The sequence below is a fragment of the Hesperophylax consimilis genome, unplaced genomic scaffold (genome assembly GCF_061612785.1).
Source record: "Hesperophylax consimilis isolate HC1 unplaced genomic scaffold, BYU_Hcon_1.0 scaffold_41, whole genome shotgun sequence".
Lineage (NCBI taxonomy): Eukaryota > Metazoa > Arthropoda > Insecta > Trichoptera > Limnephilidae > Hesperophylax > Hesperophylax consimilis.
Window position 1 is genome coordinate 562,339 of NW_028301271.1, and position 23,540 is coordinate 585,878.

The 23,540-nt window shown below is 36.7% G+C and overlaps 1 protein-coding gene across 1 annotated transcript in view; it reads left to right on the forward strand.

Moving 5' to 3' along the window:
• The window catches only part of LOC149408932 (uncharacterized), a 138,385-nt gene that overhangs the window by 85,457 nt on the left and 29,388 nt on the right, over positions 1-23,540 (forward strand). The gene's annotated exons all lie outside the window — the stretch shown is intronic.

Genomic DNA, 23,540 nt, shown 5'->3' on the forward strand with positions numbered 1-23,540 from the left:
GATTAACTCTTGCAACACGGTATCACTTCTACATACACATACACACATTTCTCCACCATTCTCATCTGCCCTGATAAAGTACACTGTAACGCTAACAGAAACGTTGGCTAAATAATTACGAAGCTCTCAATGTGACATAATCACCCAAAAATTAACCACGATAAATGCAAAAGGGCCTCGCTAATAAACGTTTTTTTAAATTTTATACATCTGATAGATAAATAAATCAATTGTTGTTTTAAATTTAAAACACGTTTATTAGTAAGGGGTAAGAATTTATAACGGGAAATTATTTATTGTTCTTGTACCTCCAAGTAGGTAATTACAAATTAGTCTGTGTTTCTTTGTTTGCTTACATTCTACTTAAATTGTTTTATTGTATTTTCAAATATTACGCATTAGAAATCAGGGGACAGTAAAATGACGCTCTGTTATCTATCTGATAAATATAATTTATTAGAAACTTATAAATAAACATGCACATTAAATTTAGTCACAGTTTGACAAACATAATTCTATAGGCGGCCAAATGAGAAACTAACGAACGATCGAACTGTTTTTAATTTTTTATGTCCATAAAATCTACATCTGTGACGCCACCAAATTTAAGCATTTCTTATAACATTTGATTTTAAAAAATATTTATAAAAGTTAATTTTTTTCTTAACATCACTTTCCAATATCAATGTTATTAAAAGTGAAACCTATGACAGATAGACGAAGAAAATATTCAGTTGTTTTTTGTTGTTGTTGTTGTTGTTCTTAAATAATATTTAGACAGGTCTCTACGAGTTTCTGGACACCGTGTATCACAATCCTACGATTAAGCCTCTTAATCGTAGGATTAATTATTTATTTCCTTAATTCCTCTGTCTGCCTTATAAAGAAAAATAATACACATATGATTTGGGATTTTCACGAATTTTTTTAATGAAATTTGTACAGTTTTTGCGTTTTTTCTTCTCGCATGTCATTTTAACTATGATCTGTGAAACTTTGCAATATACATTTATTTGCTTATTTAAAAAAGGCTTAGTACAATAAAATCATTTGCCGCTTAGCTCACTACGGAATTCTTGTCCCGAGATGTGCAGCTTTTCAATTAAAGAAATAAAAAAATAATACATAAAAACTTAATATAATATTATAAATATAAACCTACAAAATTCTCATCAAAAATACAAAATTTCAGCCCGTTTGGTCCCATAGAGCCTGATAAAAGTGCTTCCAAAGTTCGAACCCAAGTCTGAAATGAGCGTCCATAAAAATCATGATTTTTCTAAAAATACAACTTTATGGAGATTTTGTGACTGAATTCTATTTGGCCTACAATTCTCATCACAATTACAAAATTTCAGCCCATTCGGTCCCATAGAGCCTAGAAAAACTGCTCCAAAAAACGAAACAATAGTCTGAAATTAGCGTCGGAAAAAGTCATAATTTTTCTAAAAATACAATTTTTTGAGATTTTGTGACTGAATTCGATTTCTACTACAATATTCATCACAATTCCAAAATTTCAGCACGTTTGGTCCAATAGAGCCTAGAAAAACTGCTTCCAAAGTTCGAAAAATAGTCTGAAATTAGCGTCCAAAAAGTCATGATTTTTCTAAAAATTCAATTTCATAGACATTTTTTGACTGAATTCAATTTCGACTACAATTCTCAACACAATTACAAAGTTTTAGCCCGTTTGGTCCCATAGAGCCTGATAAAAGTGCTTCCAAAGTTCGAACCCAAGTCTGAAATTAGCGTCCATATTTCTTAAAATACAACTTTACGGAGGACTGAATTCGATTTTGACTACAATTCTCATCACAATACCAAAATTTCAGCCCGTTCGGTCCCATAGAGCCTGATAAAAGTGTTTCCAAAGTTCGTTCCCAAGTCTGAAAATAGCGTCCATAAAAATCATGATTTTTCTAAAAATAAAAATTTATGGTGACTTTATGATTGAATTTTATTTGGACTACAATTCTCATCACAATTACAAAATTTCAGCCCGTTTGGTCCCATAGAGCCTGATAAAAGTGCTTCAAAGTTCGAATCCATGTCTGAAATTAGCGTCCATACATGTATACGAGACTATGGCATCCCCAATTGGGGTTGTTGTGAGACTGAAGGTATTGTGGACCTCGAAGGAGATGACGTAGAGGAAGGTGGGAAAGTACCTGGCTATTCAGATCTGGTTACCAAACACTAATTGTAATGTAGTACAAATTAATTTTAGTTAAATTTATTTGAGCCCGCGACCTTCGGATTGCTAGTCGAGAGCCTTACCCCTCGATAATGGAGGCCGAGATTTAGGTTCGTTTTAAATTATGTTTTTCATTTGAAAGTAGACGTTTATTACAATTTGGGAGGAGGGTATGTGTACCGCCGCCCCGGGAACCATTTATTGGATAACCCACACTTCTGCCATAGGTCACCCCAAGTTGTTGGATATGTTTGGTGACTTAGCAGGAGTGCCCGAGTTCATTGGGTGAGGTGTGTTGGGAGCTTGGCGGCGGATGCGCCTGCCTAATAACTGCGTGGTGGGCCGGATCGATTAGTCCTCTTCCAACGAATGGCCTTGCAACGCAGTACGAGAGTAAGATTCTTATGTATATCACTCAAACACACTGAACCCCAGATTACTACCCACCCATCAAACCTATTTACTTCCCAGAACTCACTCTCCTTCCTTTCCTTCGAAATTCCCCCAAGACAGCATTCACAAAGATGACATAGGCCCTGAGGGTTACGATTTTCCTCAGGGCCTCCTGTGTGATGTATATGATGTAAAAATATACAAGAGATAAACAACAATCTCGCTAAACGTTGGCGGTGACCTATGGTAGGGTTATTGGTTATTGGTTATCTAATAAATAGTTCCCGGGGCGGCGGTACACATAATTGTAATAATTCTCAAGGGCTCTGATGTACAGACATTATGGCTCCTGTTGATTGACGAACATATACTAAAACATCGTTGGTTGGAATCGTAGCTTGAAATGACTTTAGCCATGTTTAGTAATAAACAAATTAGAATAAATTTTTAGCAATCATAATTTAAAATTTGAAAAATTTAATTCTCACCAATCTAATCGCCGCAATTTTAATAGGCACATATTATGGATATTACGCTTTGTTTCAACTTAATCATTACAAGAAACTTACGTCGCGTCGGGAGAGATGGTAAAAGATACATTAAAATAAAATTTTATTCCATCAAAGTTTAAAATTTCTCTTATAAAATTACCCAGACAAACCTCACCCCATGAACCCGGGCATCCCTGCTAAGTCACGAAACGTAGTAAATGATGTATTAAATTTACAATTTTTGTTTAATTAAGTTCAAAAGATTTTTTTAGCATGGATTTGACGTTTGCGAAAATTCCATTTCAATATAAATACTCGTGAGGCAGTCTATCCTCTGTAAGTATAAAGTCATTTTCATAGAATATGGATGTACTAACAGGATCTAAGTACGACAACGCGCGCGAAATTGGCGGTTAAGTTACAACGCATGCAAGCCGTCAAGTTTGTCAGAAATATATAGATCAACAAAATAAATCGTGTAAAATGTATATGCGACCGAAAAATGGGCGTGGCTTACAGCTAAATCTCGATGACACAAGTTGATCTATAGGGATTTACATATGTATGCCAGCTTGGGTAATGGATCAACATATCCGAGGTGGATCAACAAATGCAAACGGATCAACATTTACCTGGCGTACCGTCGCGCGAGATCAACATAGTACGAGAGGGGATAAATATATATATATATATATATTTATATATATAAACACTGTTCGGTACGCGTACGTACATTCGTAAGACGGGTACCGCAATATATAGCAAAAGTAAAAATAGGGCTCGTCCGGAATTTGAACCCAGGACCTCTCGCACCCAAAAAACACTTTTATCAGGCTCTATGGGACCAAACGGGCTGAAATTTTGTGTTTGTGATGAGAATTGTAGTCGAAATCGAATTCAGTCACAAAATCTCTAAAAAATTGTATTTTTAGAAAAATTATGACTTTTTCCGACGCTAATTTCAGACTATTGTTTCGTTTTTTGGAGTAGTTTTTCTAGGCTCTATGGGACCGAACGGGCTGAAATTTTGTAATTGTGATGAGAATTGTAGGCCAAATAGAATTCAGTCACAAAATCTCCATAAAGTTGTATTTTTAGAAAAATCATGATTTTTATGGACTCATTTCAGACTTGGGTTCGAACTTTGAAAGCACTTTTATCAGGCTCTATGGGACCAAACGGGCTGAAATTTTGTATTTTTGATGAGAATTTTGTAGGTTTATATTTATAATATTATATTAAGTTTGTATGTATTATTTTTTTATTTCTTTAATTGAAAAGCTGCACATCTCGGGACAGGAATTCCGTAGTGAGCTAAGCGGCAAATGATTTTATTGTATTAAGCCTTTTTTAAATAAGCAAATAAATGTATATTGCAAAGTTTCACAGATCATAGTTAAAATGACATGCGAGAAGAAAAAACGCAAAAACTGTACAAATTTCATTAAAAAAATTCGTTAAAAAATCCCAAATCATATGTGTATTATTTTTCTTTATAAGGCAGACAGAGGAATTAAGGAAATAAATAATTAATCCTACGATTAAGAGGCTTTATACACGGTGTCTAGAAACTCGCAGTACAAGCGAGAAAATGGTGATCTACCTCAGTCACATCCAGGACCCAAAAAATATTTTTTAAAGATCTCATCATTTCAATTTTTGACCACTAAAGTGTAAAAAAAATTTTGGAGCCGGATGCAATTTAAAATACATTAAACAGTTGATATTTTTTTAAATTTGATCCCATCTTCGGATTCGATTTACTGGAAAACAAAAGCTTAAATCAAAACAAAAAATATCCTAGAAAATCGACTCTAAATGTGATGTAGATTCATCAGTTTCCCGCTTGTAATACGAGTTTCCGGACACGGTGTATAAGAAATATACCTATTTTCCCCAACCTCCGATTAGAGACCTGTCTAAATATTATTTAAGAACAACAACAACAACAACAATAAACAACTGAATATTTTCTTCGTCTATCTGTCATAGGTTTCACTTTTAATATTATTGATATTGGAAAGTGATGTTAAGAAGAAAATTAACTTTTATAAATATTTTTTTAAAATCAAATGTTATAATTAAAATTATAGTTATTTTGTGACATGGCTCGCTGGTCTATGGATTTTCGCTTTGGGTGCGAGAGGTCCTGGGTTCAAATTCCGGACTTTTTTTTATTTTTCGAAGTATCCAACAAATTTGATTATAATGCATTTGACGCAAATTAAGGAACCAATTCGTAATCTTACCTAACGAAATCACACACTCCTTACGCAAATGTAGATCAGGTTGAAATTACCGCGTAACACCAATCGCATTTGTTGATTTATGCAAAAAAAATCAATATAAATTAATCCAACCTTTTCTAAGGTCCACATTTCAGTAAAAAAATCGATGAAGCTAAAAAAGGATATCTCTAGAATTATGCCGAAATGTTTAAAATATGGGTAAATATTAAAAAAAAACATGTTACGGTCTTGTTGGATTCAAGTCAAAATATAACACGTTACATAAATTTTACACTTTTATTTAATTTAGGTTAAAACATAATACATTATGTTAATTTTATACTTTATTCAATTCAGGTCAAAACATAATACATAGCATTATTTTTTACTTATTTTCAATTCAACTAAAGTCGAAACAAAATACATGTACGAAAATATAATAAAACAGTAGTTATACCTACTCATTACAAACATATCAATATGGCAATATCTTTGATTCAATGACATTTTGAAATGAAGGTATATCAATTTTTGAACTAAGAAAGTACAAGGCATATTCTTAAATGAATAATTAGCAAAGTCAAGACAAACGACCTTAAAAATCGTTACAAGTCAGTTGGTGCCCCAGTAGAAGCAGGCCAACGAAGGTGTGTATATAAACTGGAACAGGACGAGAAGGATTGAGAACTGGAGGCAATTGGCGAAGGGGCAGAAGCTGGAATACATTTTAGGAGGAAGTCAATACACCACCCTGGACTGAAGCGAAGTTTTGATGATAAAAGCCAATCCTTCAGCCGAAGTAAAGACATATGAGTGAAATCAGTGGAAACGATCAATCAGTGATGCTGTGTCACGCGGGTGGCTTTGTTCTGCAGTATGTGGATTGATCTTGTTCAGCGAGATGTCTGTGGTTCTTTAATTTTCATTATTGTTGGAAATTCTTCCAATTTCGTCGTTTGTCGCTTTGATTTTAGCCAGTAGAATATCTGACATCTTTTGCGGTTTCTGTTGTGGGAAATGCTTCAAAGTGTACTTCAGTTGGTGTTTCCGCTTTGGAACGTACTCGATTTTCTGGGCGTAGTATATTGCTGCGTGAGAGGAATTGTGCCAATTGCATTTGGGTGAGCCTGTTTCTGTTAATTCGCAGAATTCTCGACCGGACTTGCAATATTTGGACTTTGAAGAGGGGGACGGCACCTCGCGTTGCTTGGTTAGGGTCACCAATTTGTCTGCCTCTCTGTGATCTTGATCGGTTACTTATTTTAGTGGATGTTATTGTAGTATTAAAATGATCTTTGTGAGTTTGTAGCCTTGTCGCGCGTTCCCGCAGTGCGGCCACAACGGGCGTTTACATACGATTGTTACCGCGCAAGCACATCAATCTGGCCAAGGCCTTAGCCATTCTAGATTCTAGCGTTGCAAGTTGCAACCATAACAATTTTTTCCTTATATTTAAGGAATTTACGAGTAAGTAGTTAAGTAGGCCTCGTTCAAAGAACGAGGGATATAAAGAGGCGTGCCGGGCGCCTGTGGCGCCCCTTTAAATCAGGCGCCCTGGGCGGTCGCCCAACCGCGCCCTACCCTAACGCCGCTACTGCCCCGCCCCTAGAGTTAAATGCACCCGAACCAAGTAATGCAGGCTTTATGATACCTTTCTTGATTTACAAACACTATTAGGGGATCAGTTTGTGTTCAGGTGTGCAGTAGGAAGCACGTGGTCGAGCGCGAAGCAATTAAGCGTTTTAGCAACCTTAACACGATTGCCAACTTTTTACGAGTTGATCGGGGAAATAAAAAAGTTTGATTGCCAGCATTTTACGAGTTTATGGGAAATTAAAATATAGACTACGTTTTTTTAAAATTATTTATTATTGTGAACAGTTTATAAATCCAGTGAACATCATTGTGAAACTAATTCGTACCGATTTTTCGATTAATTAAAAAATGGGTTGGAATGATCCCAGTGATAACATCGAAGCCAAAATGTTCGACGATAACACATTCCGATGCCTGGCTGAGGTAAATTATTTAACTTTTTACTATTTTTTACTTGACTCATTTCAATGGGTGTCGGAAAGAGACGGAAATATGCAGGTATTCTTCGTCACTTATCTCTCGTCTCGCCAGTTTCTCCCGTTTTATGACTCTTATGATAATATCCCAGTTGACGTTATTATTACGTTTGCAAATTATTCTCATAATGTGACTTCATCACAAATTATATTTATCTGCTTATTTCCGAAATAGGTAAGAACTAAATTTACCTACAACTATTTATAGATTGAGGTTTTTTTAATACATTCGGTAAAATTGAACACTTTACTTGCATTTTAAAAATATTTTAATAGACCAGCGCCGTTATAAGTATATATGTACGTATTATAATAATATCAATACTAATGTGTCAGCTTGCGCACAGTATCAAACTCATATTGTAATACTGTTAGTACATTCTGTTTTAGACAAACAGATTAGATTGCCTGCTATAAAAATTAATATTATGTGACTTCATTTCTATAGCACCATTGTTTGCAATATCACCTGAAATTATTAATGGTAGTTAGCTAGTCAAAACTGTACATTGTAGAACAATTAAAAAGTTAACATCTCTTAATCTTTCTTTATACATTCAATATCTACCCGTAGGATAGTATAATGTATTTATTCCGTGGAAATAATAGTGAATGAAAAGGTCCATTTAATGAGGTTATAAAAATATTCATTCATGCTGTGGAAAGATCGGTCAGACGCCTAACGTTTCGTCCGAAATTTCTCAGTAAGAGTAAAAACAATATAAAAAGGTTTACGGCTTGTCAACGACCATTCATAATAACCGCAGAAAGAAATGAAAAGGTTGTCTGTCCCTGTTATTAAGTCAGGTTTATTGGCTTGACATTATTCTGTGGAATGGTTTGCGGATTTCCAAATTATTGGCCACAGGCATCCCCCTTTCAATTTAGTGTATTATGTTTTTTTTGTGTGGTATTTTTTCTACTTCAGTTTATTACTACATTTATAAGGCATTTCTAGATTTGACACTGACGTAGCAGCGGATGTCATACTTTTGTGTTAAAATTAAACGTTTTACTTAATTTACTCTAAAAAAATTTAAAACGTTGACGTACAAAGGTACCTACGTAATGCATGTACCTAACAATAGGTAGGTTACTCTTCATGGTTATTTTATTCATAAAATGAAGTTTTGATGTGACTTACTTTTTTCGTATCAGTACATCCTATCACGTTCAACGTTCAACATTTTAAATCAAAAAATCTTATTCCTTCTTAGGCCTTCTGACATCTAGCTTTGTATAAAGGTCTCGTTGTGTCATAATATGACCCCTGTCTTCTCGACCTTGGCAGTTTTCTTTGTGTCAACAGCATTTTTTTTACCAAACTAGTACATTCTGCCCGGTCAAATAAATACATTTGGAATTAATAAACACTTCCCCAGTACTTCTCCACGCGAGGTAGAAATACGAACAAGTGGATAAGGAGTAGGTAAGTCTAAAGTGGACGGCGTTTAATCGGAATCGTTGACATGTATATCATGACATATCATCAGATGACTTTTTGGTTTGGAAAGAAAAGCTGAAAGATGTGATGGGTCAACAATTAAAAGAACTGCGGGATTCTATGGATAAGGGCCACCAAGGATTCGGAAATCTAGAGTTTGAGGGAGGCGTACCTACGTTCAACGCTGAACGCTAGAAAGTTATTGCTGTTGAACATTGTGGGTTGTAACGTTAGGACACCCGTCAACAACTGGAGAAGGTTCAAATCCTTCCCTGACCACGCAAAATAAATCACAAGTTTGAGGGCCACTGCATCATCGTCCAGACAGTCACATACAATTACCTCCAAATTGACATAAATGCGAGATTTGTCCGCGCGATGTGTTTCATTATAGAGCAATGTATAACATACAAATGTATACTTAGCGTCGAATCTGTGGGAAAATGTGCGCCTAGGGCGGGTGGCTCCTTTTTATATTCTTTATTCCGAGCGGTGATTCTAATAATTTGACATAATGTTCTGGAAATGATTGCACTAAATAAGGCAAAAATGTTATGTCCAAATAATATTAATATTTCAATGGCTGAAATACTCGTTATGCTATTATGGAGGACAACGATCCTCTAAGATATGAAAATGTTTAACCGATCGATGTAGAAAAAAGGTTTACCGTATACTATTTGTTCCTACTACCAACTACCTAGAAACACGGAGGAAACTTACCTATTTAAAATACAGCTAATTTATTAAGAATCTTCAGGAATATTCTTTATACCCATCAATGTAATATATCATTAAAGAAGAAGATAACAATAATAAATCTAAACGAAGTATGAAACAGAGAAAAGATCCCGTTTTCAATTCCTAGTTGTGACCGTTATCTTTTTATTTTTCTGTGTCATGTTTCGTTTAAATTTATTAGGTAGGTACTATTGTATTCTTCTTCAATTTTATATTTAGAATCTTTTCAAATTTTACGTAATCCTGTTAAAACGGGATTGCAGGCCCTTAAATAATAAATTGATAGGTTTTCTTATATATAAATTTTCAGTAAAACCCGAATGTGTTATCGCGATGCCGGAACACGTGTTCATAAAAATTCTAATATTTTAGAATTTTGCGATTGTGTATTATCAGCACAAACGCAGATGCATGAACACGTGTTCCGATTTATTAGGAATGTACTAAACGTTTACTAGGAAACGGCCTATAAACCCGTTTTTAAACGAGTTTAAATAAATCAGCAATAGAGTATACCGGGGCTATTCGGATTTTTTTTCAATATTTCCTTAAAAAAAAAAAAAATTAATGCATTTTATATGTGAGCCATGTTTTTGACAAATAAATGAAGTTTTTATGATGTTTTATCAACTCGAAATATGACTTAAACACTTACGTACAATTATCTTGGAATGTGGATATCCGCAAAGAGTGCAAGGCTGATGTAAGCGTAATGAGTAAGATCAAGAAAGGGACGCTTAGATGGTTTGGGCATGTAGAGCGAATGAGCGAAGAAAGGAGTGTAAGGAGAATATACGATGCAAATGTGAATGGTAGCAGAAGTCGGGGACTGAAGCATGACTGAAGTACTGATAACGTTTACTAAGTCGAAAGGTAGGTACCACGATGCTAGGTGCCAACAGAATATTTAATCCTTTATGTACACCATTGTGAAATAAAATCCACATAATCTTATCGGTAAATGGGGAAAACAGAGCTTCAAAGTTACCGCCTGGGAAAGCCACTATTTTAGCTAGGCTAGAAACCTAATGGGGTGCATTTGGAAATATTAACCAATTTGACTGTCTTATCTTAAATTTGGTTTAGGTACATAAATTTAATATTAAGTTGATTTTTAAAATCAGATACTTTAATTGATAGTTTATAAAACATAGTAAGTTACGTATTAAAAGTGGTAGATACTATCAGTATCACCCAGGTGAAAGACCATCATTCCGAATGGTAAAGTTGCTTGAAATGGCTTATATTTGATAAGTGACCAGTTTCAGCGCCCTTGAGGTGATTTTTCACAAAAACGGCGCTATACAAATTATCCAATTATTATTATTATTATCTAAAGATACCATATCAAAATCTCTCGACAAATACTTTACTTGCAATTAAAAATACACTGTGATTTTTATGCATACTTATGACATATTAAATAACAGAACAAAACGTGTTTATAATAATTTAAGGAGCTTACTTTGCGATTTTTTTCTATGGAGGAAATTTCTTATAATTACCGTTTCGGCTTAACAGATGTATAGATATTATCATAAAAAATAACATATATATTTTAAAGAACTTATAAACTTATTAAAATTACACTTCGTTTAAACTTAATTACAACAAAAAACAACCAATTACACGCTGAAAATCCTATTTAGGTTCTTAGGTTGGGTTATTAAAGCAATTTGTGCGTATTTAGATAATCTAAACATTCTCAAAAGTTAAATGCGTTCTATAAAAAATCCAAAATGGCCGCACAAGATCGTTTTCATGTAAATAATAATTTTTAATTGTGTTTATTGTACTTGCAGTTTAATTGAATAATAACTTCTTGCGCGCACGTTTCCATTGTACTCCCATTGTCATCTCCGGGCCAATAATTGAGATGTTTTTATTGTAAATTCACGAGAATCCGGTTACAACGGCTTCCCTCATGCTTCATTGCTAATTAACCATGCATTTCCGCATACAAAGTGTGTGATGCTTGTTTAGGTTTTGAGGATTATTTCAAATATCTATGAATAGTGTTGTTATAAGGATGTGGGGAGCTTCATATAATAATAATATCAAAAAAAAACGGCAAATTCAATCTATGCACGGCATATTTTTGTGAATTGTTTCCAAGCTCCAACAAAATGTTAATGGGAACAAACCGAATAATTTTCATGTTCTTACAATTTTTTAAGTTTCTTCCGATTGGTCCCGAGAAAGCTACAGGTCCGCTAGTCGGTCCATCTAATGAAGACAGCAGATGTCGCAATGGTAGTTCATTCGCGTGCAGCTGGCAGATCCGGCTACGTAGTTGTAAGATAATTGTAACTCACAAACCATCACGCCGTTTCCCCGCAGGGGTAGGCAGATAGGACGGACCGCCAAACAACTCGGTCTTGGAACACACTCCTTGCCTCATTCACATTCATACATGGTCTCATACATACTCTTCTATTGTTCTGACTCTTGACATGGCCCGACTCGAGTATCTGATTCACTTGGTCATGCCATGTCTTCCTCGGGCGATGCTTTCGGGACGTTTGGGAGAGAGGCCGTTTATTTCGTGAATTTCGCTGAGAATAATATTTTATTATTATATTCCGTGGTGTTTTGAAAGCGGAAGACAATAGTGTGCTTGCATTAGTTAATTAATGAACAACAATTACTATAACATTCGTCGCAAACGTGTTTTTAATGTTTTAATTAATTTCAGTGTGTTCGTGTTAATTTGTATCGCGTTTCCATTGAAGTCGTAAAACCCTTGATTTCGGGCTGTCATTTTTGTTTATTTTTTCCTCCATTTGTTTGTTGTCGTCGTACATATGGACACCATTAGGATTTGAGAATTTGGCTGAAATTTCACATTTTTTGTCAAATATCCTCCCATTTCGTAAGTAATTATTGTGATTCAAATTTATAATAAGATAAACCACCCGAAACACATTTTTTAGTGAAACAAATATTTAAATTTATAATTTTCCATTTGATAATAAACACATATATTTTTGGATGGGAAGTACGCAGCATTTTAAATTTCAATAATATATAGTTTGTATATTATGCTGTCCGTACATACTAATCATGAATTTATGGACATCATTGTTGCCTTCCAAGCAGTTGACCGAGTTCAATTATTGGCTATTGCATTTAAAAAAATATATATTTTATCGTTTACTTTAAAAGTTGTGTTTAACTTTATATGGCGTGATTTTTCACGGATCCAGGAATTCAATCGAAAAACAACAAAATACCAACAACTTGTTTGTGGAGAATTTGATTACAAAAATGTTAATTATATGTATGATTGATGATGTTATTTATTTTCGTAACAAAATTGTAAATTATTTTTGCAGGGTAACATAAGTATTGTACCTAATTAGCTGTGTTCTATGTCGCAAATATTGTATTATTTTCCTTGAATACATAGGTTTTTATAAATAATACGGGACCTGTTGACTTCAGCTGTCGCACCCTATTAAGTCAATTGTTATTTCTTGCGAGCGAATTATAAAGTTATTATATAATTATCTACAGATGATAAACTCATTACTGGTTTGTTTGAAGTTTGTACTCTCTCAACGATGCTGTTTATAAACGTAAATTATTCAAAGAAATACCTTCATTTCAAATTTTGCTTTAGGAGTGGGTTAATGGATTGGGTTATATAAATTACATTTACTTGATCACGGTAGGCAATTAAATTAATGACTAGCGCATACCCCTGAAATCAAGGGATATTATTATTGTAGGATTTGTGAAACAAAACAAAAAAGTATCATTGCATTTCAAAAAAGGAAATATACCTTTCGTATGTTAGAAAATTTGAAAAATTACGACATCTATTCACATCTGTCGAACATTTTAACAAAACAAATACACATTTCGAATAAAGAATTATAATTTAATTCAATATCTACTTTTGGTATCGCTTGTCGGATATGATTTATCTGAATCTCTTCAAATTATTCGTAATCTGGTTGAAAACGGAATTGCAGGCCTTTAACGAATGAATTGATAGTTTCAACATTAATGGTAAGAGGATAAGTCAACAAAGCCAACGACTCTTCTGATACACATGGACAGGATAATACAGCCAGGTATCCCCACAAATTCAAATTCCCGGAGTAATTTAGGAAAGGTGCCGCTTTGTCTTGTAGCGAGGTCCCGTTGCAGGTTATAAACCTCCCAGGGATAAAGGGTGAAGGACTTTTAAATTGCAAGCGCAGAAACGCAGGTAAACATATTTGACAATATCACGTACGACCGCTGTGTTGACAATTTCATAATAATAATAATACTATTCAACATAAAATAATAAAACATAGATAAATAAACTAATTATTTAGAGCCAGACCAAGTGCTGATTTATTAAAATCCGGTTATAATCGGGATTGCAGGCCATTTCCTATTAAACTTAATTTCTAGTAAATTTCTAATATATCTCAACACGGGTTCATGCACCTGCATTTGTCCTGATAATATACAATAACGAAATGCGAAAATATTAGATTTTTCATGAACACGTGTTCTGACATCGCGATAACACATTCGTTTTTTACTGAAAGTATATTAGGCGAGGCAACGAAATCTTTTTTGTGGGGGCGACTCGAGACTTGGCGCAAACCAAATATATTTGTATTTATTTTTCGGAATAACTTTATTGAGTAAAACCTCAAATTGTAATAGAGTCCCAGATGTGACCGTTTCCTTTTCTGATTTTTCTGTTTAAGATTTTCGTTTAGAAATCACTAATATTGTCTTCAATATTCAAATATATTTGGACTCTATCGTCAACATCCGTGATTCGCAAGTAAACTACCGCGCCATATCCAAGTTCCGAACTATCTGAGAAGCCATGAAGTTGACACGACTCCATGTGAGGGAATGACACCCATCGAGGGATTTTGAACGACTTCAAGAGCGGTAATTGTTTAGTATAACGATCCCGTTGACGAACAATGTCAACAGGAGGGGGTGTCATCCCACCCAACCTTTAGAACCCACAACTTTTGTACTAGGGATTTGGCGAAAAACGTCAAAGGGCATAGAAAACTGAGAGGGTCAAAAACCCGAGCGACTTCACCGAGGATAGTGCGTTTAGTGCACTCGCGATCGAGGCATAGGACTTCGAATGAAAATGTATCATGTCGTGACTCCCACTTTAATCCAAGAATGTGAGAGTTATCAATATCCATGGACACCAAATCATTGAGGCAGTATTCCGGAGGCAGATCGGCGAGTAATTCTGGTTTGTTACTAGCCCACTTCCGCAATTCAAATTGACCTCGTTTGAACAGCTCGATAACTTCGGTTTTCGTTTGTTGAGCTTGTTCCAAGCTGTTACAACCGGTGACGATGTCATCAATGTAAATATCCGAAGTTAGCACACGACGCGCTAGCGGTAAATCATAACCTTCATCTTTGGTCAACTGTCTGACAGTACGACAGGCCAAAAATGGGGCGGAGGAGACACCATAGGTTACAGTGTTTAGTTGGTACTCTTGGATGGGTTCCGACGAATGAAAACGCCAAAATATTATTTGGAAAGCGCAATCTGGTTCTTGAACCAATATTTGGCGATACATTTGTCGTACATCAGCAGTAAACACTACCGATGGTAAACGGAATTTTAACAAAAGCTCCAGCAGGTTCTTTTGAAGCTTTGGACCGATAAGCAAGGTATCATTTATCAAGGATCCGTTCACATCCGTCGCTTAGGCGTCGAAAACCACTCTTAACTTAGTGCTAGCGCTGCCTGAACGAAGAATGCAATGATGAGGTATGTGATACTTTCCCTTGTGCAAATCTTTTCCAGGAACACTAATGTGACCACTGTGTAAATAATCCGTCATGAAAGCAGAATATTGTTCACGTAAGGTTGAATTTGCTATGAGTTTGCGCTCGAGTGAATGGAATCTGCGTAAAGCGATCTCACGCGACCCTGGGAAAGAGATATCCCTTCCCCTTTCTCGGAAAGGCAAGGATACGATGTATCTTCCCGAAGATTCGTCCCGTGAGTGGTCAGTGCAGTACATTTGTACACAAAGTTGTTCTTCAGGAGTAAGATGTGAAGACTGGGGAATGGTGTCTAACTCCCACAGTCGCTGGACCTCTTCGTGAAGCCGGTCCTCGTTGGTAACGATGAAATATTTAGTTTTGTGAGCAGTGTCCGAAACAACTGAACCTAGAAAAAGCCAACAAAATGCGGAATTGAAAACTGATGGCTGACGTGGACCACCATTCACATTACCAGGTCTCCTCAGAAGAGAAGAGAAAACCTCAGCACCCAGAAGAAGATCAATCGGTCTCGGTATGTGACAGTCAGGATCGGCAAGAGTAGGGTTGCCATCCGTACCGATATATCGGGACTGTCACCTTTATTGAGCTATCTGTCCCGACGTCCCGACAAAAGCCTTAAATGTCCCGATTGAAATAACGCAATGCAGATGTCCCGATTGAGAGTGCGTCCCATAGCCCGTACGTGCCGTGAAGTGCCGAGGGTGGCAGGTAGGGGGGAGAGAGAGAGGCGAGAGAGAGGAAATCTGCCAAATTTATTGGCATGCAAACCAAAATCCAAATGAACAAACTTAAAAATGAAAATCCAACTCCTGAAACAACAGTTTTGATTTCAAGATTTGAAGAGGAAGCTATAGCATTTTATAATACAGCTTCCGAATATCTGAAAAAGTTGTCTGTTTCGTTTGATAAATATGAAGTGTTCGATTAGATGACACTATCTGAAATCCCAGAATGGGAAAAAATCGAAAACATTATTTTATACCTGAATATTAATGGTGTGAAGATTTTCAGCGATAATCTCTTTGAGCAACATAATTATCTTTAGAGCTTTCTAGAAGCTAAGCTTGGTTCCTTATGAATGGAATTCGGTTGCAGAGAAGTGGCTTTACTTTTTCAAAAAAACTGAAAAACCGGAAAGAAAATGCCTTCTTTTGAAATTATGCGAGTATTTATTTTCTATTCATGCTCACAACGCCACAGTAGAAAGAGTTTTTTCATTAATGTCGGCCCAGTGGACTCATGAACGAAATCGCCTGCTCCCTGAGACTGTGGAGTCGATTTTACAGTGTCAAGTCAATTATAACATGACTTGTACAGAGTTCTACAATTATGTTAAAAGGTACCCAGAATTTTTGAGAAAAGCGAAATCTTCTGAAAAGTATGGCCAGCCAAGTACTTCTGCTAGTACAAATTAAAGTAACCTATAAAACAAACATATTTACTTATTATAAAATGAAGAAATTGTTTAAGTATTACAAAATTTTTATTTGCTCCATCCTGAAACGTCCCGACGAGACCCTGACCGAATATGGTAACCCTAGGCAAGAGGCAAGTTTCTCAACTGATGCCACGATGACTTATCTAGACGAACAGTTGGCATGTTGCCGCAGATACTAGGCAGCGTAAGTGCCTTGATGTTGAAGAGAACCCGTCCCTTAACACCGATCTCTAATTGAATGACTCCTGACGTGGTTGCGGAAGATTGGCCTAAGCCGCTAACTCTCTGAGAACTGGCTTGACGAGGGATGCCTACGAGCTCCGCAGCACGATCGGTGATGAAGTGAGCTTGGCTGCCCGAATCGATCAATGCGCGAAAGGTTTGGAAACGGCCGGATGAATCCCGAATGCCAACATTGGCGGTTGACAATAGTACTATTGACTTGTCTCCTAAATTGGTGAGGAACTGAATTTTAGAGTCGGAAGAAGAAGTCTCCGGGTCCGTAGGCGTCGTGGGGTGTTGATGGTGATCTTCCAAAGAAGCATTTTCGTCTCGATTGAACAAAGTATGGTGTTTTTGCAGACATTTTTGACATTTAAACAAAGATTTACAATCTTTAACCCATTACCTCCATGACGATGTCTATAGGCATCAAAAAAATAGATTTATTTATTTATTCACTTAAATTTACACACAGTACAATATGATACAAGATATAATTAAAATATTTTGTGATTATTGATTATTGTACCTTATCAGGTCGAAATTATTGGTTCCTAACTAGGCAAATTGCCCGTTCCAAGAAACCAAAAAATATGTGAAAGTAAGTGTGTGATTTGTCTATGTCTATAATATATCTCATTTATGTTTTTATTTGTGATGTTTAATCGTTACAATCTTATGATAGAGTCGAACTTGAGCTGTTGTGTATTTTTCAATTGTGTATGAACAATAATTAGAATAATGGAAGATATATATAGTGTGTGATTAGTCTATGTCTATTTATTACGTGACGTTTTTTAACATTTTTTCAGATTCTCCTCTGCCCAGTACAATCAACCAATTGGTTATTATTGGGCCTATGTATGAAATATTACATGTTTTAATGTTTGATTCAGAGGGGATTTTGTTGTACAATTTAGGTCCAAAGTATGTGTGTGTCTTTTGGTACTTTGCCGTATTGCTCGTTGGGATCATAAGGTCATTTCTGGTGTGGCTTCTTGTGATGTGTTTATGGTCAATTTTATTAATATTGTCTAAATTTTTATGTACATGGATAATAACATTTTTTATATAGTTTTGACGAACATCAAGTACATTAAATTGTTTAAAGAGCTCATCGCTAGAGAACCTATATGGTTTGCGCATTCTGACTTTAATTATTGATTTCTGGGCCTTCATAAGCGGATCTAGAATTCTTCCTGATGCTCCCCAGCCAATGCAACCATACATTAAGAGGGGGTTGCACAGTCCGAAATATATTTTTCTAAGATCTACTTTTCTAATTATGTTTCGCACTGCAAAGAAAATGTGAGTAAGTTTTCTTACCCTAGTTGTAAGATTGTCAATGTGATAATTCCACTAAAGATGATTGTCTATTATAACACCTAGGTACTTGATGTTTTTCACACATTCAAGATCTTCAAAATTGCAATGAGGTTCAGTATTATAGGAGTTACAGTCATGATTATGTGTTTTTATTGTGTGTGTTGTACTAGGTTGTCTCTTTATGGTTGAGCTGAATCTCATGTATTTGGTTTTAGAAGTGTTCAGTGTTAGTAGATTTTTGTTGAGCCATTGTTTTATCACATTAATTCCACTTTCAGCAAGTTTGTGTGTGTCAGTCCAGTCATCTCCTTCAAAGATAGCTACCGTATCGTCTGCGAATGTGATAATTTTACCACCGATTGGTAGCTCGCACAACTCATTGATAAGGGGTCCCAATGTGCTTCCTTGTGGTGTACCAAAGTTAGTGCCTAGTGAGTTACTCAAAGTTTTACCAGTTTTGAGTTGCTAACTTCTACCTGCTAGGTAACTCTTTAGCCATTCGTATGGCATACCTACAATTTCAACATTTTGTAGTCTTTTGAGGAGTATTTTGTGAGAAATTGTGTCAAAAGCTTTGGCTAGGTCTAAGAATATTGCGATGTTTTTCTTTCCACGATCTATATTATTAGAAATATGTTCTGTGAGTTGTGCTATGGCGTCGTCCGTACCTCTCCCTGATCGAAAGCCGAACTGATTTTTGCTTAAAAGTTTTCTGTTCTCTATGTAATTATTTAATCTATTTTTGAAGTTTTTTTCAGTAATTTTTGAAAAAGCGCTCAACAGAGATATTGGTCTATAATTGTTAACTTGGTTTTTTGGTCCACTTTTGTGGATTGGTACTACTATAGATTTTTTAAGATGATCGGGGAAAATCCCAGAGGAAAAGCTTTTATTGATAATGTTTGATAGAGGCGTTGCTATATTGTGTTTAATGATTTTAAGTATAAATGTGTTTAGATTGTCAGGACCTTTAGAGTGTGTAGTGTTAAGACTATCAATGATTTTTAAAACCTCTTCGTTTGTCGTAGGTGTGAGTTTAAATGAAAAAGGATTTTGTTTTGATTCTATTGACAATGCCAGTGAGTCTTCGTTTCCTTGGTGACACTTAAGATGTTTTTTGCAAGCTTAGACTCCACCATCGTAAAGTATTGGTTTGTGTGGCACGCAATTATGTTCGAATCAATGATGGATGTATTCCCAATTTGTAATTCGTTAATATTGAGTTCAGTTTTATGTTTAGTGTATGTAATTTGTTTGACAATTTTCCACATATTTTTGCTAGATGTATCTCGGTCGAGTCGTTGCTTATAGTACCGTTTTTAGCGTTACGCATAACATTTTTACAAATGTTACGGTACCTACGGTAAATCTGTTGTTTGAGAGTATCCTGTGGGTCTTTTGTCGCCAGTCTGTGTAAGTGATTTCTTTTGTGTATGGCTTTTACAATACCCCTGCTGATCCAAGGAGTAAGTTGTTTTTTATTATGTGCAGTGAGATTATTTGTTGAATTTTTAGTTATGTACTTGTCGATTTTGCTAATAAATAAATTGAATGCAATATTAACTTCAGTCACTTCACACAAATCTTGCCATGTTTCACCATTCAGATCTTCAATTGGTCCCTCATAACAGATAATAATATTTGTCTAATTTATATAGCGCCGTTTTTGTGAGAAATCACCTCAAGGGCGCTGATAGTTGATATACAGTGGTTAGTTTTTACTTGGTTTTTATGGGATGTGTCCGGAATGCTTATTGCGGTTGTGTAGTGATCGGTTATTGTATTGTGGATAATAAATGCGGTGGAGTCCGTAATATTTCTGGTATTTATGTGGTCTAAACATGACCTGCTATTACCTTGAATCCTGGTAGAAGCTTTAATATTTAATGCGTAGTTGTTTTCTGCCATGGCGCATAGGTAATCGTGACATTGTCTGTGTATATTTCCGTAGGTGTTGATGTTTATATCCCCCATTACTATTTGTTGTTTGAATTCACTAACTAACTAACTAACTAACCATCACGCCGTTTCCCCGCAGGGGTAGGCAGAGAGGACGGACCGCCAAACAACTCGGTCTTGGCACACACATCTTGCCTCATTCACATTCATACATCGTCTCATACATACTCTTCTGTTATTCTGACTCTTGACATGGCCCGACTCTAGTATCTGATTCACTTGGTCGTGCCATGTCTTCCTCGGGCGATGCTTTCGGGACGTTTGGGAGAGAGGCCGTTCATTTCGTGAATTTCGCTGAGAATAATATTTTATTATTATATTCCGTGGTGTTTTGAAAGCTGAAGACAATAGTGTGCTTGCATTAGTTAATTAATGAACAACAATTACTATAACATTCGTCGCAAACGTGTTTTTTTTTTTTTTTTTTTTTATATTTACTCCACACAGGAGGCCCTGAAGAAAATAATTTCCCTCAGGGCCTATTTCATCTTTGGGGATGCTGTGTGGAGGGTCTTTTTGTGGAGAGGAAGGAGTGAACATGGGTCTTGAAGAGTCCCATGTTGTAGGAGGGAGGAAACACAGAGGCCGGCAGTTCGTTCCACAGCCGAGCTGTTGAACTTAAGAACGAATCATAGAAGCGACCCGTTCTCATGTGACAAGTGTCAACTGTGTACAAATGTTGGGCGCGCGTTTGGCGTGTATCCCGACTACGCACCGGTGCCGAAGGGATCAATGACGCTAGTTCCTCAGAGCATCTTCCATTGTAATACCGATAGAACAAGGACAGCATACCTACCTGACGCCTGTGCTCTAAAGATTGCAGTCCGTTTGTTAAGATTGGGGAATCTATCAAACGGACCGCCCGTTTCTGCACAGAGTCAAGGGTTTTTTTCAGGTATTTTGGGGCTCCAGACCAGAGATGGCTGCCAAATTCGACAGTAGGGCGCACTTGCGATTTGTACAGGGTGAGCAGTTGTGTACTATTAAAGTATCTGCGTGCCCTGTACAGTACGCCCAGCTTCTGAGAGGCCAACTTTACTCTAGCTTCGATGGAGCCCCCGTACCTGAGCTGGTCACTTATAGTTACACCAAGCATATCAATGGAAGGCCTGTTCGGAAGATTGCTTCCGTTGAAGGAGACTAGATTATCATTTGGATCCCTTTTAGACGTAATCAGACAGGATTGGGTCTTTAAAACATTAAATTCGACGAGATTATTTTTACCCCAGGAGGAAATACTCTCGAGATAACCGTCCATTCTCTGCTTCAAAGCCCTCCGAGCCGTTGGAGTTTGTGTGCCCTTTGGGGGCTTGTCAAACAAAAAGCTTTTTAGCTTTTAATCGTGCCATGTCTTCCTCGGGCGTCCCCGACTTCTGCTACCATTCGCATTTGCATCATATATCCTCCTTACACTCCTATCTTCGCTCATTCGCTCTACATGCCCAAACCATCTAAGCGTCCCTTTCTTAATCTTACTCATTACGCTTACATCAGCCTTGCACTCTTTGCGGATCTCCACATTCCTCACACGATCAAACATGGTTTTACCACACATACGCCTCAGGGATCTCATTTCAACAGCATTCAATCTACTTTCATCCTTTCTTTGCCAGTTCCATGCCTCACTTCCATACATCAAGGTAGGTACCAGCACTCCGTTGTGGACTGCTAACTTTGCTTCTTTGGACAGTTTTTTGTTAGCGCCAACGGCGTTCAGTCCTCCATTAACGGAATTACCTGCATTTACCCTTCTTTCAATATCTCTGTCAGCCTTCCCGTCTCACGTAAACATACTTCCTAAATATACAAACTCATCCACCTGCTCCAAGTATTCCTCATTCACAATTATATTGCACACTGTTTTCGTACTCTCTCTTTCAAACACCATTACTTTAGACTTACTTACATTCATCATTTACTCATTCTTCATGCATACTTCGTTCATCCTAGACACGAGAGACTGTAGATCTTCTATACCAAGGCTGCCCAACCTTTTTAACAGTTGGGCCAAATTGACGATTTTGAATCACTGGCGGGCCACTGAATACCTGACGGTTCCTAAAAAAAATTCAAATGAGTGCTCCCCACTCCATGGGGGGGGGGGGGTGGTTGTTACGGAACTTCGCTGAGAAAAAATTCCGCGCACCCAAAAACATCATATGTGATTCTCCACAACAATTTTTCGAATTCCATGGGGGGGGGGGGGGGGTGTGGCTACAAGATTCATTTCGGACGCAGAAAATATTATATCAAAAACCGGTGTATTTTTGTTTAAAAAGTAAGTTCAAGAGGTTAGATTTTTTCGTCGCCGATTCTTGTTCTGAGTAGCCTAAATAGTGATAAATCGCCTTCGTTGGCAACACTGGTGACCGCGCGCAAGCTGCATTGTTTGTTTTACCGCGGATCTGCGACACTTTTTCAAATTGGCGGATTTTTGGAAATGGTTCACGCGGGCCACTTATAATTCGTTCGCGGGCCACATTGTGGCCCGCGGGCCTGGGGTTGGGCAGCCTTGTTCTATACTATTAGCAATCAGAACCGCATCATCAGCATACAACAGGCAACATACTTTCAAATTATTCAAATTTGCGCCCAATCCCACCTCTTTCAATTCTTGCATACAATTATCCATGTATAGATTGAATAACCACGGTGACATTACGCAGCCTTGTTTAACACCTTTTGTGATATCAAACCACCCCCTAAAACCACCGTTTACCCCAACACATGCAACGCTTCCCTCATACAGAGACGCAATTGCCTGAGTCAGATATGTATTCACTCCATACTTGGACAACACCTTCCATAGCTTTTTCCTGTCGACTCGGTCGTATGCTTTTTGTAGATCTACAAAGGCACAGAAAAGTTTCTGGTTTTTTGCCAGAAACTTCTCAGTGAGCATACGCAATGAGAAGATCTGGTCCATGCGCCCCCTTCCACTCATAAAAGCACCTTGCACATCCCATATTTTATCTTTTGTTTCCTTTCTTACTCTTTCAATCAAGATTCTACCATACAGCTTGCCAACTAAACTTAGCAGGCTAATAGCCCTATGATTCCCACATTCCATACGTGACCCTTTACCTTTGTATAATGGCATGATCACAGCCCTTCTCCAGTCTAAAGGCGTATAACCTTCCTTTAAACATTGGTTAAAAAGATTGCACAACCATGTGAGAATTATACGGCTACCTCCTTTAAAATATTCAGCAGCAATATTGTCAAATCCGACAGCCTTGCCATTCTTC